Source organism: Sturnus vulgaris, unplaced genomic scaffold (assembly GCF_052056855.1).
Source record: "Sturnus vulgaris isolate bStuVul1 unplaced genomic scaffold, bStuVul1.hap1 Scaffold_796, whole genome shotgun sequence".
Lineage (NCBI taxonomy): Eukaryota > Metazoa > Chordata > Aves > Passeriformes > Sturnidae > Sturnus > Sturnus vulgaris.
In genome coordinates, this window is record NW_028276693.1 from 35263 (window position 1) to 54455 (window position 19193).

General features: G+C 49.4%; 1 long non-coding RNA gene across 1 annotated transcript; it reads left to right on the plus strand.

Moving 5' to 3' along the window:
* The first annotated feature begins 15530 nt into the window (after window positions 1-15530).
* On the plus strand, window positions 15531-18265 carry LOC148217502 (uncharacterized). The gene is made up of 2 exons (XR_015801035.1): window positions 15531-15700; window positions 16802-18265. It is a non-coding gene; the product is annotated as an uncharacterized LOC148217502 (long non-coding RNA).
* Window positions 18266-19193: the final 928 nt, after the last annotated feature.

Below are 19193 nucleotides of genomic sequence, written 5' to 3' on the forward strand. Positions count from 1 at the left end.
GACAGAGTTACCTGGATTTCAGCTGATTTCACCCCCCCGAGCTCGGGCTCCAGGTGATCTTTTCAAGCAGGAGAAGGCAGGGGCCGGAGGCGCTCGTGGCCCGTGCCGAGGCAGTCCCTGGGGCCACGAGAGGACATCTCTCCCTGCAGAATTTCAGTTCTTTCCAGAGCCTCAGCAGTGACAGAGGACAAAGAGGAAGAGGAGGAGGAGGAAGAAGGGGGAGAGGGTTTGAGAGGAGGGGAAGCCCAAATCCGTGCTGTGTGCGGAGCTCCGACAGCACGCTGCAGCCCGCAGCTCAGTGTGAGCACGGGGCAGAGGAGGCGATTTCTGGGCATTCAATCACCCTGAGGCGGGCCCGGCACCGCCCCTGCAGCACCGTCCCCAGCACAGCTCGGTACCGCTCCGGGATCACCCGGCCCCGCCCCCGGTGCCGCCCGGGACCACTGGGGACCGCCCCTAAAGCACCGCCCCGGCCCCGCCCGGTCCCGTCCCCGGGACCTCCGTGCCCCGCCTCGCCAAGCCCCGGCTCCGCCCCGAGCCTGCCCGGGCTGCGCCGGGACCATCGCTGGCGGCCCCGCCCCTCTTCCCCGGGCCGAAGCGGGCTGAAGGAGATGTCCGCACGATTGGAAACGCCGCCGAAAATCGCACCCGTGGGATCGGTGTCGGCGTCGTGCGCAGGCATCCCACTAGAGCGAGCGGGCTCCTTGCTGTGCCCCCCTCCTTTTGCAGCCAGAGTTAGAAGGTCGGGGAGCGACACCCGAGCCGCCATCTTGGGAGAGGCAGGCGCGCAGTACCGCGCTCTGCCCACAGGGTGGCGCTTGGGAGACAGGCAAGGGATGGAATCAAGGAGTGTCCCAATCCTTGAGGAAATCCCCCGGAATGAACGCCCCAAAAAACCCCGACCAGAACTGAGAAACCTCCTGCCTCTGTACGAGTGCAAAGGGTGTGCAAGGAGTGTGCAAATAGTGTGCATTAGCAATCGATCGGCAGGCATTGGAAAGCGATCGCCGATCTAATCGATCGGCAGGCGCGATCAATCGATCGCCGATCTAATCGATCGGCAGGCATTAGCAATCGAGCGCCGATCTAATCGATCGGCAGGCATTAGCAATCGATCGCCGATCTAATCGATCGGCAGGCGCGATCAATCGATCGCCGATCTAATCGATCGGCAGGCATTAGCAATCGAGCGCCGATCTAATCGATCGGCAGGCGCGATCAATCGATCGCCGATCTAATCGATCGGCAGGCGCGATCAATCGATCGCCGATCTAATCGATCGGCAGGCATTAGCAATCGAGCGCCGATCTAATCGATCGGCAGGCGCGATCAATCGATCGCCGATCTAATCGATCGGCAGGCGCGATCAATCGATCGCCGATCTAATCGATCGGCAGGCATTAGCAATCGAGCGCCGATCTAATCGATCGGCAGGCATTACCAATCGATCGCCGATCTAATCGATCGGCAGGCATTAGCAATCGATCGCCGATCTAATCGATCGGCAGGCGCCATCAATCGAGCGCCGATCTAATCGATCGGCAGGCTCGATCAATCGATCGCCGATCTAATCGATCGGCAGGCATTAGCAATCGATCGCCGATCTAATCGATCGGCAGGCGCGATCAATCGATCGCCGATCTAATCGATCGGCAGGCATTAGCAATCGATCGCCGATCTAATCGATCGGCGGGCGCGATCAATCGATCGCCGATCTAATCGATCGGCAGGCGCGATCAATCGATCGCCGATCTAATCGATCGGCAGGCATTAGCAATCGAGCGCCGATCTAATCGATCGGCAGGCATTACCAATCGATCGCCGATCTAATCGATCGGCAGGCGCGATCAATCGATCGCCGATCTAATCGATCGGCAGGCGCGATCAATCGATCGCCGATCTAATCGATCGGCAGGCATTAGCAATCGAGCGCCGATCTAATCGATCGGCAGGCATTACCAATCGATCGCCGATCTAATCGATCGGCAGGCGCGATCAATCGATCGCCGATCTAATCGATCGGCAGGCATTAGCAATCGAGCGCCGATATAATCGATCGGCAGGCGCGATCAATCGATCGCCGATCTAATCGATCGGCAGGCGCGATCAATCGATCGCCGATCTAATCGATCGGCAGGCATTAGCAATCGAGCGCCGATATAATCGATCGGTAGTCGTGATCAATCGATCGCCGATCTAATCCATAGGCACGCATTAGCTATCGATCGCCGATCTGATTTTTCCCGCCATTTTTCATGGATTTTTTCCCCCATTTCTTACTGATTTTTCCCCAATTTTTCATGCATTTTTTCCCGCAATTTTCGTGGATTTTTTCCCATATTTTCCCCATTTCTCACTGATTTTTTTCCCCCATTTCTCAATGATTTGTTTCCCATATTATCAAAGATTTTTTTTCCCCATTTCACCATGATGTTTCCCCCATTTCTCACTGATTTTTTCCCCCATTTCTTACTGATTTTTTCCCCCCATTTTTCCATGGATATTTCCCGATTTTCCCCCCCATTGCTCACTGATTTTTGCCCCCATTTCTCTCTGAATTTTCCCCCCATTTTCCATGCATTTTTCCCCCCATTAATCACTGATTTTTTTCCCCATTTATCACTGATATTTGCCCCCATTTCTCTCTGAATTTTTCCTTCCATTTTTCATGCATTTTTCCGCCCATTAATCACTGATTTTCTCCCCATTTATCACTGATTATTGCCCCCATTTTTCACTTATTTTTTCCCCACAGCATCGGCCACCACAGCACGAGCGACAACAGCTCGCTCTGTTCCCGCCATTGCCCATGGATTGTTTGCCTGTTTTCCATGGATTTTTTCCCCATTTCTCACTGATTTCCCCCCCCCGCCCCCCCATTTCTCACTGAATATTCCCCCATTTTTCATCGACTTTTCCCCCATTTACCACTGCTTTTTCCCCCATTTCTCGCTGATTTTGTCCCAAATTTTCCCCCATTTCTCATTGATTTTTTTCCCTGTTTCTCACTGATTTTTCCCCCATTTCTTAATGACTTTTCCCGCCATTCGTCACGGATTTTTTCCCCCATTTCTCACTGATTTTTTCCCCATTTCTCAATTATTTTTTCCCCCACTTTTCCCCGTTTCTCACTGATTTATTCCCCCATTTTTCATGGATTTTTTTTCCCCCATTTCTCACGGATTTTTTTCCCCATTTTTCAAAGATTCCCCCCCCCGTTTTTCACTGATTTTTCTCCATTTCTCACTGATTTTCCCACCATTTTTCATGTGGTTTTTTTCCATTTCTCACTGATGTTTTACCCCATTCTTATTACCATTCTCATAGCTCTATTTTATATTTATACATATTCTTATATTTGCATTATTTCTGTTATACACTAGATTTTTCATAGATATTTGCTACTTATATTTCATTATATTTTACATGTATACCAATCTATTTCTATTCTTTATATTTTATTTTTATATTAGCTATAAAAACCGTGCCTCTACCCAAATAAAAAGCATTTAAACATTCCTTTTAGACTATATTTAGGTATTTTTTATGATTCTGTTTTTCATGCATTCTACACCCACCCCTCCCTCTCAATGTTCTGGCACCCACCATGACCCCCCCCCCCCCCCCCCCCCCCATGCCCGACTCACCTGCTCCTCCAGCGCAGCCCGGCTCCCTTTCCCAGGGACCTTGGGGTGCCCCAAACCACGTCGGAGCCCCCAGTCTCCACACCCTCCCCCTCCGTAGGGAACGGGAATGGGATGGGGAGCACACAGGACAAGAAAGGAACACAAAAGACACACTGGACAGAGAGAAGAAAAGGGCTGGAAGCTGGATATGAGGATGAAAGTGGAGCAGCAACAAACCTCAGGACTCTTGACTAGAGAGTGTGGCTGCTGAACGTCTCAAAAAAAACCCCCAGCTCCAACACAACATGCTGTGCTCACGGCTCGGCCTGGGACTCATCAGTGAACATCTCTCTCTTGCCAGGGCCATAAAGCCCCCGAGAAAACACGAGGTGAGGTTGATGTGCTCCGGCTTTGCTCCTGCTCAGCCCTAACCCCAGCCCCTGCTGCCAGTGAGCACCCTGATCTCTGAACCTCTTCTCAGCTTGTTTGTACGCTTCCAAATTCCTTCCTCTTTCTTCAAGCTTCATCTGTTTCCTGGCATTGGGAGAATGACAAGTGTTTAGCACAGCGCAATGAATACAACAGTCTCATTTTCAGAAGACACAACTGAACGAGAACCGACAGCAGCACTGCTTCGAGACAATCTGGGCACACGTTTCCCTTCCAGCAATCTGAGCGTTCTTTTGTGTCACGCCTGAAATCCTGAAAATGGTTTTTTGAGAAAAATTATCCATAACTAGAAAACAATCAAACCAAATAAATAGAACCCCTAGGATATAATAACAGCCCATATACTACAACACTCCAATTCTAATATTAATAAGAAAACAGAAATTAGCTACACAGCATTACCTCAAACAAACACTACATACTGGCAAGAATCAAAGCCACCACAAAATAATTCAAAAACTACCCTATGCCTTATGCTACAGGCTAGAACGCCATCGGCAAACCTTATCAAGGTATCCTTTAAAAACAACGCCCCACCAAAAACAAAAACAACACAAAACGCCATTCAAGAACTCCCTTATCAACACCTGAATGAAAAAACATGGCATTAGATAAATAGACCATAGCCCTTATCATACACCATCTACAAACAAAATAAAGCTATACCATACATCCTCGAAAACCACCTTCAAAGCACGACATTAGAAAAAAAAACTTTCCAGAATTAAAAGCTGTATCTAACAAAAGCCGTCTGATAAAATTAACAACCAAGCCCCCACCATCAGAGCTGCCCCTACTAAACTCCCCATCGTACATATGAAAAATCAGTTTTAAAAACCTACTTCAATTCATTCTGCCTCAAATACAAAGCCATCCAGAAAGTTACCTTCACTCAAAAACAAAAGCGCACGTAGTAAATAACATTAAAAAATAAATCAGCACACTACACACCACAAGCATAAAATATTGAATTAAAACCAAAAATACCCCTATTCATTAAAGAGCCCAGCCGCAAGCTATATTTAACTATAACTTCGTGCAAACGTACACATATCATTAAAATAGATTTCTTTCAGAATACAACTGATGATCTAAAATAGTAAAATGTCCGAGAACGATATTATAATAGGATATCCTCGATCATCCTCCCGCAAATTCTCTCCACTGTATTGTCCGACACACACCGGAAAAAAAATCCAGTTTTTACTTTTTTCAGCTAACTTCTCATTTATTAGCTGAGAGGAATGTTGAATTTGTCTTTACAAATGAGCTGTGGATCAGCCTGTAGATAAGGCTAGCACTGAGAGATAAAAGAAACAATGGGATGGATTCCACTGATTGATGAATGGAAAGAGATAGTTGCCTTTACAAACAAACTGCAGGGCTGCTGATAAATGAAATTGGATATCGAAAGATGAAAGAAGCAACGGGGGGAAGCTATGAATTCTATAAGAATTAAAAATTAAAAGGGAGGGTTATACATTAGAGGGGAATTTCAGGTATCAGGCGTTCCGGGAAGTCTGTGCCTCTCAAGTACCTCAGCCAATGGGAAAAGAGAGAGGGAAATGCGGCCGGGAAAATAGGATAAAAAGGAGGCTGCGTCCTCCAAAAATTTGAGAGATCCCAGGGGAATGTCCCATGGCCTCTCCCTTTATTCGAATAAAGCAAAAAGGACTCCTCTGTTTCCTTTTTGGACATAAACCGCTGGTGTTTGTGGATTAATTTTCCTGACATTTAGCAACATATTGTTAAAAAAAAAAAAAAAAAAAAAAGTGATCCAGAAGAGGGCAACATTGACAGCCATTCCAAGACAGGATGAACAAATGCTTTCACATTGACAGAGGATGCTGCGATGTTCTGAGAACAGAAGATAGAATAAAATAAAGGAAGGTGATGTTACAAGACAGAAAAGGGTAAAATAAAAGGAGTACCTGAGACTGGGGGGCGGGGGGGAAGAAAATGGGGAAATATTAATTGCTACACACTAGGTACAAATGCTTTTTACAAGTAATTGATGAGAAGCAAGCTAAAAGCGTCTTACTGCTGCTAGTGATATCATGCTCCAAGCTCTGCTAATAATTCCTATTTCTAGCAATAGTTCAATTGAACTCACTACATTCCAACTATTTTTCTGCTTGTTTAGATGGCAGATCCGTTTGGAACACACCTTCGTATAGCAAATTCTATGCCCAGGTAGGGACCTCTCAGTTCTTCCATAAAACATTTTCTTCTGCATTATGGCAAGCCTTTGTTTTAGCTTGACAGCTTTCTTGAAACTTAAATTTACGCATGTATCCAAAGACATTTGCAATTCCAGAAATTGGTAGGCACATCATATGGAAAGTAAATAACATTCTCGAGAGGGAGTTGCTTTGTTACTGAGGGGATGAAAAGCAAGGCTAGAGCTAGTAGAACTACCCAAGAAATTGGACTTAACGCAGCTTTTACAAGGCTCAAAGTAGCCATACCGAGATGTTTGAGCTAAAAGCCCCAGTTACCAGACTTACAGGCCTAATAGTTATCACCACACCACATTCCCTGGTTGCAGTATTTTTAACAGCAGTGCAGAACGCTACTGAAAATTATTTTTAGGTTGAATTGTTCTCTCCCCTCACTGCCTGTGTAGCTGTTAGAGGCTTCCAGGAGGCTGGGGAAGCAGACTGCTGGTTTCACTTCCAGACACGTCACTTCCATGGTCTGCTGGAGGGCACTTTGAAGCCCGTGGCCTTTTCTTGCTCTATTGTATCTGACAACTTTCCTCCCCCACGTCTGTTTTTTAGCGGGCAGCATTTTTGGAGGGCCAGTCAAAGACCTCAGGCTCCGAGAGAATTCGTCTGCTTTGCTCTGTTTATGTGTGCAACAGATGGGAGCAGCAACTAAGTCAAGTAGTAACTTCTGAGCTGCCCAGTTATCAGTAAACCAAAATATTCTTTTGTGACTCTCGCCAGACGAACATATCATCCTATCCGAGTCACACACTGCCCCTCTGGCATTTTCCAGTCAGACAAAGAATTCCTGGCCCCTTCCTTGCATGAACCTCAGCTCTCCACCTTGTTCCAGAAAGAGTTCTAGATCCAAGGCCCAGTGAGCCAGCTACCCTTTGCTGCCCTGAGCAGTATGGAAACAGCCAAGCCCCAGCCCTGCAGCCCTGCCTAACTCGCCTTTGCCTCCCAAACCTGAACCTTTTCCTTGGCTGTGGCATCCTCACTCATGCAATCCTGAAGACAAAAATCTGATTTGGCAGGTGAGGCCGTTTCTAACGCAAAAGCTTCACCAAGGTTTCTCTTCCAACTTCAGCCTTAAACAGTCCTGTCCTCCTCAGACAGCCCCCACCTCCAGCCTTTAGCTGTAAATACTTACTGTTTTATAGCTAATGCTTGCCACCCCTCAAAATTAAGTCTTTTGATATGCATTTACATCCCTCCCTAACCATGTCCTCAGCACCCTTCCCAAACTCAGCCTCATCTCCAGGCCTAGAACCTCTCCCTAGGTGAGGGACTGTCCTCGGGTAGGAGTGCTGACAGACCTGTGCATGAGCCCAGCTGCAGAGCCCGTGCTAATCCCAGCCCAGCTCTAGCCTTTAAACCCACTGGGGCTTTGGTACTGGAGGCCCAGTTACAGTAACCCCTGTGGCCGTTCCGCTTCCAGGCCATCTGTGAGTTGTGATCCCCCACCCTACACCACTTTGGTGAGAAATGCATTCCTTTCTTACAATAAAGTTTTCATTTTATGTCTAAATTCAAGCATTCCGAGAAAACGTGTAGCAATTATATCAAGACAGACATGACAGGCACCAACATTAGTCTTTCATTACACACTTTTCATGCCTTCTCTCCACAGATTTCTTTGAGGCAACTCTGACTCCTTTTCTCACAGGCAGCTCCACACAGCACCGACTCCTCCTCTCCTCTGTACGACTGGCTAAACCCCAGCCTGTCCCTTCCCCAGCCACCTGAGCCTGTCTGTCCCACACACAGCATCCTCTCACCTTGTCCATCCCTTGCACGGCCACGTGTCCCTTCCTCCTCGCAGCACAGCCAGCAGGCTCCAGCCCACACTGCAGCAGGCTCTGCACCTCCAGCTGGAGCTGTGCTTAGTGAAACTGGCAGCCAGCTGACCCACGCTTTTATAACAACCAGCCTCACTGGGCAGGCAAGGCTGTTTCCACTCCTTGCTAATCACTACAGCTGTAACTCGTTGGCAACTAGTGCCTTCTGCACTATCCTTACAAACTATTCTCCTACAGAAATGGACCGGAATTCCGCGGGGATTTTCCGGGGATTCCGGGGGGATTTTCCGGGGATTCCGGGAGGATTTTGTCGGGAATTCCGGGGGGATTTTGTCGGGGATTCCGGGGGGAATTTCTGGGGGATTCCGGGGGGATTTTATCGGGGATTCCTGGGGGATATTCCCGGGGATTCCGGGGGGATTTTATCGGGGATTCTGGGCATATTTTCTCGCGGATTCCGGGGGGATTTTCTCAGGGATTCCGGGGAGATTTTATCGGGGATTCCGGGGGGATTTTTCCCGGGAAATGCGGGGGGCTTTTTCCCCGCGATTCCAGGGGGATTTTCCAGGGGATTCCAGGGGGATTTTATCGGGGATACCTGGGGGATTTTCCAGGGGATTCCTGGGGGATTTTCCCGGGGATTCCGGGGGGATTTTCACTGGGATTCCGGGGCGATTTTCTCAGGGAATTCCGGGGGATTTTCTCGGGAATTCCGGGAGGATTTTCCCGAGTATTCCGGGGGGATTTTCCCGAGTATTCCGGGGGGATTTTTTCGGGGAGTCCGGGGGGATTTTCCCGGGGATTCCGAGGGGATATTCCCGGGGAATTCCGGGGGGATTTTCTCCGGGATTCCGGGGGGATTTTCCAGGGGTTTCAGCGAGGAATTTCCCGGGGAATTCCCGGTGGATTTTCCAGGGGATTCCGGGTGGATTTTCTCGGGGATTCCGGGGGGATTTTCCCGAGTATTCCGGGGGGAATTTTTCGGGGAGTCCGGAGGGATTTTCCCGGGGTATCCGGGGTGATTTTACGAGGAATTCCGGGGGGATTTTCCCGAGTGTTCCGGGGGGATTTCCTCGGGGATTACGGGATGATTTTCTCGGGCAATTCCGGGGGATGTTCTCGGGTATTCCGGGGCCATTATCTCGGTGATTCCGGGGAGATTTTCTCGGGGATTCCGAGATTATTTTCCCGGGGAATTCATGGGGATTTTCCCGGGAATTCCGGGGGGATATTCGCGGGGATTCCGGGGGATTTTCTCGGAGATTCCGGGGGGATTTTCATGGGGATTCCGGGGTATTTTCTCCTGGATTCCGGGGAATTTTCCGTGGATTCCTGGGGGATTTTGCCGAGTATTTCGGGAGAATTTTCTCGGGGATTCCGGGGTGATTTTCCCGGGAAATTCCGGGGGATTTTCTCGGGGATTCCGGGGGATTTTTTCGGGGAGTCCGGAGGGATTTTCCCGGGGATTCCGGGGGGGTTTTCTCGGCGATACCGGGGGGATATTCTCGGGGATTCCGGGATGATTTTCCCGGGGAATTCCAGGGGATGATTCCGGGGGGATTTTCTCGGCGATTGCGGGGGGATTTTCTCGGGGATTCCGGGGGGATTATCCCGGGGAATTCTAGGGGATTTTCTCGGGGATTCCGGGGGGATTTTCCCGGGGAATTCCGGGGGGATTTTCTCGGGGAGTCCGGGGAGATTTGCCCGGGGATTCCGAGGGATTTTCAGGGGAATCCGGGGGGATTTTCTCGGGGATTCAGGGGGGTTTTTCTCGGGGATTCAGGGGGGATTTTCCAGGGGATTCCGGGGGGATTTTCTCGCGTATTCCCGGGGCATTTTCCTGGAGATTCCAGGGGGATTTTATCGGGGATTCCGGGGGGATTATCCAGGGGATTCCGGGGGGTTTTTCCAGGGGATTCCGGGCATATTTTCCCGAGTATTACGGGCGAATTTTCTCGGGGATTCCGGGGAGATTTTCTTGGGGATTCCGGGGGGGCTTTCACAGGGATTTCTGGGGGATTTTCGCGTGGATTCCGGGGGGATTTTCTCGCGGATTCCGGGGGCTATTTTCCTGGGGATTCCGGGGGAAATTTCTCGGGGAGTCCGGGGGGATTTTCTAGGGGAATTCCGGGGGATTTTCTCGGGGATTCTGGGGGGATTTTCCCGGCGATTCCGGGTTGATTTTCCCGGGGACTCCGGGGGATTTTCTCGGGGATTTCTGGAGGATTTTCCCGGGGATTCCGGGCGGATTTTCTCGTGGATTCCGGGAGGATTTTCTCTTGGATTCCGGGAGGATTTTCCCGGGGAATTCCGAGGGATTTTCTCGGGGATTCCGGGGAGATTATCCCGGGGATTTCGGGGAGATTTTCTGGGGGATTCCTGGGGGATTTTCTCGGGGATAGCGGACGGATTATCACGGGGATTCCGGGATGAGTTTCTCGGGGAATTCAGGGGGATTTTCCAGGGGATTCCGGGGGGATTTTCCCGGGGAATTCCGGGGGATTTTCTCGGGGATTCCGGGGGGTTTTTCCCGGGGATTCCCGGGGATTTTCTCTCGGATTTTTTCCCCAATTTTTCAAGCCGCAATTTTCCTGGATTTTTCCCAAATTTTCCCCATTTCTCACTGATTATTTTCCCCATTTCTCAATGATTTTTGCCCCAATTTACCAAAGATTTTTTTCCCCATTTCTCACTGATGTTTTTCCCCATTTTCCCCCCATTTCTCACTGATTTTTATCCCCCATTTTTCAATGATTTTTCCCCATTTCTCTCTGATTTTTGCCCCATTTCACCATGATGTTTTCCCCATTTCTCACTGATTTTTCCGTTGATTTTTCATGGATTTTTCCCCCCATTTTTCGTGGATTTTTTCCCCATTTTTCCCCATTTCTCACTGATTTTTTCCCCCATTTATCACTCCTTTTTCCCCATTTTTCCCCATTTCTCACTGATTTTTTCCGCCATTTTTCATTGATTTTTTCCGCCATTTTTCATGGATGTTTCCCCCAATTTTCATGGATATTTCCTGATTTTCCCCCCCATTTCTCACTGATATTTGCCCCCATTTCTCTCTGAATTATTCCCCCCATTTTTCATGCATTTTCCCGCCCATTAATCACTGATTTTTTCCCCATTTCTCACCGACTTTTCCCCCCATTTCTCACTGATTTTTATCCCCCACTTCTGACTGATTTTTCCCAATTTTTCGTTGATCTTTTTCCCCATTCCTCACCGATTTTTCCCCCATTTCTCTCTGATTTTTCCATCATTTTTCATGGTTTTTCCCCCCCATTTCTCACTGATTTTACCCCCTTTCTCACTGATTTTATTAATGTTTGTATTTCTATTTCTATTTATATTTATATTTATTATTATTGTTTTGCATGTTTATGTTTATGTTTATGTTTATGTTTATGTTTATGTTTATGTTTATGTTTATGTTTATGTTTATGTTTATATCTATGCAGGTTAACGTTTGTGCATGTTTATGTCTATGTTTATATTTATGCATATTTATTTTTATGCCGGCGAACGCGGGCAGGCGTTTTATGTAAACGCCTATCCGCCGGGGTCCTAGAGAGGCCGCCATCTTGAGCGTGTCGGGACTCTCAAAATGGCGCCTCGGGCGGCACCCCGGCTGACCTGCCAAAAATGGCGGCAGAAAGGGCGGGAAAAAATCAGGACCCCAGTGTGTAGGCATAAGATGCCTGATTACATCGCCGACGCCGATCCGCTCGCCGACAATTTTCCCGGATGTTTCAGAGCGTGCCGACAACGGCCGCGCGGTCCGCGGTGCCGCGGGCGTGAGGGCGCCGGCGGGCGCGGGCAGGCGTTTTATGTAAACGCCTATCCGCCGGGGTCCTAGAGAGGCCGCCATCTTGAGTGTGTCCGCACTCTCAAAATGGCGCCTCGGGCGGCACCCCGCCTGACCTGCCAAAAATGGCGGCAGAAAGGGCGGGAAAAAATCAGGACCCCGGTGTGTAGGCATAAGATGCCTGATTACATCGCCGACGCCGATCCGCTCGCCGACAATTTTCCCGGATGTTTCAGAGCGTGCCGACAACGGCCGCGCGGTCCGCGGTGCCGCGGGCGTGAGGGCGCCGGCGGGCGCGGGCAGGCGTTTTATGTAAACGCCTATCCGCCGGGGTCCTAGAGAGGCCGCCATCTTGAGTGTGTCCGCACTCTCAAAATGGCGCCTCGGGCGGCACCCCGGCTGACCTGCCAAAAATGGCGGCAGAAAGGGCGGGAAAAAATCAGGACCCCGGTGTGTAGGCATAAGATGCCTGATTACATCGCCGACGCCGATCCGCTCGCCGACAATTTTCCCGGATGTTTCAGAGCGTGCCGACAACGGCCGCGCGGTCCGCGGTGCCGCGGGCGTGAGGGCGCCGGCGGGCGCGGACAGGCGTTTTATGTAAACGCCTATCCGCCGGGGTCCTAGAGAGGCCGCCATCTTGAGTGTGTCCGCACTCTCAAAATGGCGCCTCGGGCGGCACCCCGGCTGACCTGCCAAAAATGGCGGCAGAAAGGGCGGGAAAAAATCAGGACCCCGGTGTGTAGGCATAAGATGCCTGATTACATCGCCGACGCCGATCCGCTCGCCGACAATTTTCCCGGACGTGTCAGAGCGTGCCGACAACGGCCGCGCGGTCCCCGGTGCCGCGGGCGTGAGGGCGCCGGCGAGCGCGGACAGGCGTTTTATGTAAACGCCTATCCGCCGGGGTCCTAGAGAGGCCGCCATCTTGAGCGCTGCCGCACGGCTGGGTCCCGGCCCGCGGGCCCTTCCGCCATCCTGAGAGGGGCACGGTGCAGTACCCGCCTGTGTCCACACGGCGGCAGCACTGCCGCCCAACTCAGCCCGGCACTGCCGCCCTGTCAGGGACAGACAGAGAAGGGAGAGAGTTCCAAGCACCAGAGTCCCCACCCGTCATAAAATCCTCTCAATGAACGCCCCAAAAAAACCCCGACCCAAACTAAAAATGCCCTGCCTCTGACCAAATGAAAAAAAAACCTTTTATATATATAAATCATCTATTTTTTAATATTTAATTTCTAGTCATAATCTAGACATATTTCATATATTCAATTTAATTGCTATTCTATTTATCATATATACAATATTATTTTATTATTCATTATATACATAGATTTATATTACTAATGTTATTTCTATTTTATCTATATCCATCTATATTTGGAGGTTCATAGTTTTTAATATTATTTCTTTAAAAGCTCTGCCTCTAACCAAATAGAAACAAAAAACTCGATTATTTTAAATTCTATTTGAATATATTTTTCTATTTAGTTTTCATATTTATATCTGTAGATTTATATGTCTATATTGTGTATTCTATATTTATATACTATTTCATGTAGTTTTTACTAGTATATTAATATACTAGATGCTATTTACATTCTATTATAACATACTATTTAATAGAACATATTAAAATCGATAAATTATTTCTATTACATACTACATACATGTATTTTATATTTATATTTTTTCTATATATTTATACTTACATATATATATGCATATATAGTTATAATAATTTTATGTCAGTATCTATTTTTGCATATTTGTATATTTTTGCCTATATTATTTTCAAAAAACCCTCCTCTAACCAAATAAAAACCAATAAAACATTCCTTTTAAAGTCTGAATATTTATATATTTCTATTTTCATAACATAATATAATGTAATGTAATATATTTATATATTGGTTTCTTATATTTGCTTCTATATTTTTATTCTTTATCTTTTCTATTTACAGTATCTATAAAAAAACCCTACCTCTATCCAAACACAAGCCAATAAAACATTCCTTTTAGACTATATTTAGCTATTTTTTAAGGTTCTGTTTTTCATGCATTCTACACCCACCCCTCCCTCTCAATGTTCTGGCACCCACCATGACCCCCCGCCATGCCCGACTCACCTGCTCCTCCAGCGCAGCCCGGCTCCCTCTCCCAGGGACCTTGGGGTGCCCCAAACCACGTCGGAGCCCCCCTCAGCCTTTTTTCCTCACCCCAAAGAAGGCACAGAACGACTCCTTTAATGAAGTTGTTTTAACAATTGTAAGGCTAGAGCTTTTGGTATCCACTGCTTGCCATCCCTTGTAAACCAATTATTTTCTTCTTTCTTCTGCAGCTTAATAAACCTCTTTTTTTCCCCATAGTTTTCCAAATGCATGTATTACCGCATATGCATATTTAGAATCAGTAAATATATTTAATGTCTTGTCCTGCTATAATTCACAGGCTCTCACAAGCGTGTGCAGCTCTGCTGTCTGAGCTGACCAGGTGGCTGGTAACCTCCCCCCTTCCTTTAATTGCTTTCCATTCACGATAGAGTATCCTGTAAATCATGAAGAATGGGGGGGAAAAATCAGTGAGAAATGGGGAAAAAAATCCATGAAAAATGGGAGAACAAATCAGTGAGCAACGGGGAAAAGTGGGGAAAAGTTAATTGAGAAATGGGGAAAAAATCAGTGAGAAATGGGGAAAAAAATCCCTGAAGAATGGGGGAAAAAATCAGTGAGAAATGGGGGAAAGTGGGGAAAAAATCCGTGAGAAATGGGGGAAAAATCAGTGAGAAATGGGTGGGGAAATTCCATGAAAAATGGCGAAAGAAATCAGTGAGAAATGGGGAAAAATGGGTAAAAAATCAGTGCGAAATGGGGGGGGGGGGGGGGGGGGGAATCAATGAGAAATCGGGGAAAAACATAAGTAAGAAACGGGGGGGGGAAAAATCCATGAAAAATGGGGAAAAATCAGTGGGAAATGGGGATAAATCTGGAAAAAATCCATGAAAAATGGGGGAAAAGTCAGTGAGAAATGGGGAAAAATCAGTGAAAAACGGGGGGAAAACTCCATGAAGAATGGGAAAAAAAAATCAGTGAGAAATGGGGGAAAAAAATCCCTGAAAAATGGGGGGAAATATCAGTGAGAAATGGGAAAAAAATGGGGAAAAAAATCATTGATAAATCGGGGGAAAAATCAGTGTGAAAGGGGGGGAAAAATCGGGATCGGGGACGTGGACCGGGACTGGGATCGGGGACCGGGACGGGGAAATGGGACAGGGACCGGGATCGCGGACGGGGACCTGGGACAGGGACCGGAACCGGGATCGGGGACGGGGACTGGAGACAGGGACCGGGACCGGGATTGGGGACTGGGACCAGGACCGTGATCGGGTTCCGGGACGGGGAACTGGGACTGGGACCAGGATCTGGGACCGGAACCGGGGACTGGGACCGGGACCAGGACTGGGGACGGGGACTGGGGACAGTGACCGGGACTGCAATCGGCACCGCCCCCCGAACCGCTCCCGGAACCGCTCCCCGGGCTACCCCGGCACGGCGACCGGGAACGCCCCCGGCACCGCCCCCGGTGCCGCCCCCGGCACTGCCCCGGCACCGCCCCGGGTAGCGCCCCCGGCACCGCCCCCGGGGCGGGCCGCCGAACGCACGCGATGACGCGCGGGGGGCGGGACGGCGCGGGGCGGTGACGCGCTTCATGCCAGGAGCAGGGCCGGGTGCGACGAAGACGGGAGCGGGACGACCCGATACCGCGCGGGGCCGCGGGCCCGTGCGGAGCCCGGCCCGCTGGGTAGGGGCCGCCAATGGCACCGGGGCTTCTGCTTCGGCTTCTGTCCGTGTCGGCGGGGAGGCCCCAGCCAGCGGTGCCCCTCTCCCTCGGCGGCACGGGCGTGGAACTCGGCATCGGGCGCTGCATCGCCGCGGACAGCAGGGGGCGCACGGGTACCGATACTGCCATGGGGCCCGGCGCTGCTCTCCTGCTCCGCCGCCAGGCGGCGCTGCGCTGCCGTCCTGCCGCGCCTCCGGGCACGCTCGGTTTCCTCGGGACCCCGGGCCCCGCCTGTCCCGCCGCTGCGGAGGCGGGGGATGCTTTATGGGACTGCCCGAGCTGGCGGTGCCGGGTCTGGGGCGTTGGGGCGCGCCTTGGGGGGCTGCGGGTGCGCTCGTTTCCTCTTCTGCATGGCCTTCTGTGTGAGCATCTCTCGTTGCGACTGCTCTTGGAGAGTCAAACCCCTCCTCCTAAGTGGTCTCAGGAGCCTGGCAGGGTGAGTTTTGTTTCACAGGGGAAAGGGCCACTGGTCGTGTCCAGAGACCTGTGCACCCAGCCAGGTTTCTGCCTGATAAAATTCCAAATGGATGAGGATTTCTCCCAGCCCCAAGCTGCCCCCACCTGTAACCCTGGCTGCCTTTGGGGTGCCCAAAGCCTCCTCTGTGCAGATCTCAGGAACCTGGGAGGGGTGAACAATGTTGCACAGGGAAAAACCCCACAGATTTTATCTCCGGGCCTGGGGCCAGGAGCAGGCATTTGCGTGCTATAATTCCAGAAGGAGCACGGTGTCTCCCAGACCCAAGCCGCATCCAGCTGTGACCCAGCTGCTCTTGGAGTGCCAAAAGCCTCCTCGTAGCTGATCTCAGGAACCCTGGAAGGGTGAGTTTGGTTTCACAGGGAAAAGGCCTCAGTTTGTGTCCAGAGATCAAATAAGGGACTCTGCTTTTCCTCTAGTTCTCCTTCCTGTTTTCACCTGGGCTACAAGGATGGGCATGGCCTGTATTTCTCATATCAAAGTGATGTTACTAAATTTGTCCAGAAGTTCTGATTGTTATTTTTATTAGTAGTAGTAATTTTCTGATAGAAAACACTCTCATTTTGCCTTTCCCACGTTGTTTCCAGGTGCTGCCCAGGATGGACATCTGTGGTCTCAGACAGTGATTCCCGAGGAGCAAGGAAAGCCTTTTCCTCACCTGCACAGTTCAGGTGGATGGGACAGAATTGGTGTGGCCTGACAAGGCAGGAAAAGCTGTCTGTGTTCTGGAGTGCCTTGAAAGCTTTCTCCGTCAGGTTTGGAAGGGGTTTCTCTTTGGGATTTCTTGTGATGCAGCACCACGGGTATCCCTTTGTGCCAAGTCCAGTGCTAAAGGATTGAAGAACTGACAAGTGGGGTCTGGGATGAAAATGCCTCTAATAAAATTAAGCAAAGAATACAATAAGAGAAATGAGCATCCTTTTAATGTCTGAAATAGTTAGGAATAAAAATGCTGGAAAAGGGCACTCTGAATTGGTGTCACTTGTCATGGATAAAACCCCAGAGTGAGGAATCAGAGCAGAAGTTGAGAGCTGGAATCCTTCTGCAGTCGACTTAATTTTCTTTTCCTCCTCTCTTTCAGGACAGGAAGAATCACGACTCTCCTGGCATCTTTGCCAAGAGCTGTGGTGTTTGATCAGCCAAAGCCCAGAGGCTTCAGCACCAGAGGTCTGAGCCTGGAGGGCTCCTGGTGCTGCCCGTGCTGTGGGCTATGTCAGAGGATGCAGGGTTCCTCTTTGCCTCCCTGCTGGGATTAACTGCCATGGGAATGTGGGATCTGGGTGAAACTCCAGCTCTCCTGGTGTTCAGGGGAGCAAGGTCTGAGGGACTCCTCTCTGGGGATGTGCGGTGAAGGACTGAATAGTGTGGAAGGAGAGTATTTATAAACTGTATCACTGTTTCTCCCAAAATTGGGGTGGAGCACTGATGGGGGCGGTTGGGTTTGGTCTGGGCCTGTTATTCTTTGTGCAATTTTTAAATTCTCTTGTATGATTTACTGTCCGGTATCTTTCTAACAAAAGCTGACATAAATTTAGATTAAGGATTAGAACTTGGGTCCATTCATTGCAAACATTTGACAAGGCTGGAGGACTGGGGTGGTGACTGCTCTCAGGAAAGGTTACTTATTAATACTGTGTCAGATTTCCCGCAGTGACTGTCAGGCCTGCATGGCTGTGAGTTCGTGCTCTTCTCACTGGGGAAATAAGTTCAGCAAAATTAGAAATGTTAGAAAAATCCAGCCAAAAATTCCACCTCTGTACCCCCTAAGTTTTCCCAGTTTTTCCCAGCTAGGAGCTGCACAGAAGTCAGGCAGGGGAAGTGACAACAGGGAACAGCTGAAAAATTCAAAGGCACAAAGAGGAAAGGGGAAAGGTTTCAGAAAACAATTCTATGGTCTAAGAATAATTTCTGATTCCCTACTGAGAAGAACACGAACTCACAGCCATTCAGGCCTGACAGTCCCCTGCAGTGAGAGCTCAGCACACATCCACAGAGGCAAGTCCAGCATCTTAAATGAAAAAATAAAAATAAAAACCAGGAGAAAAAGGTGATTTCTTTTGCTTCAGAGTTATTTCAAGTTCTTAAAGCCCAAGCAACATTTGCTCTTGATTTTGGTTGGGTGAATCATGAGCAGTGGGCACGGGTCATGCCATTCATTGAGCAGAAAACCCGGGGTCATTTAGAGGGGACACAAGAACTGTTTGTGTAGCGACCTCGGGCTGCAGAGGGGCAGGAGAAAGGCCAAGGGAGCTCCCTGGGGCCACCAGGGCCTGTGGGGAACAGAATGGACGCTTGGATGACCAGTGGAGGTGAGGAGTGGATCTGAGTTCATCTACAGGGAAATAAGGAGGGGATACTCTGGAGTGAAAAGCTGAGGTGATGAGTTCACCCACCTGGGCACGAGTTGTGTTTGCACAAAGTGGGAACAGAGGTGAAGGTCAATCCAAAGTCGATCCTGCTTGACCTCTGAATTCCAGGATAAGTTTTACAAGCTGCCAAATGAGGGAGTAAAAATACACAAAAATGAAACCGAGAGCATTCATGAGGTTCCTGGGAGTCCATTACACTGTTGTCATAGAATTCTTAATGAGTTTTGAGCTTTTAATGACAACAATTCAGTACTTTCTTTGGATTATTCACTGTGTAGGATTTGGGGTTTATCTGGATTTTAAAGGCGTCGTGGTGGCCCTGACACTGCTCAGGAGCTGGTAGGAAAAGCAGGGTCAGAGCTCCTGGCAGGCACAGGGTGTTTTTCCAGAGTGGACTGTGGAGGAATTGTTTGGGCCTTGGATTGTCCCTCTGGGTGATGCCAGTTGCTGTGATTTGTGTAATTCCATACATTTAACTCCCAATACTTCCCAGCCCAGGAGCTTGAGCTGACAGGGCAGCACACAGATTGTTCTCTGTGCTGTGCCCCGATTTGGGGTTCGCTGTCAGCTTTGCTAGCTCCCGTGAATTATGCCCATAGCCCCGAATTCC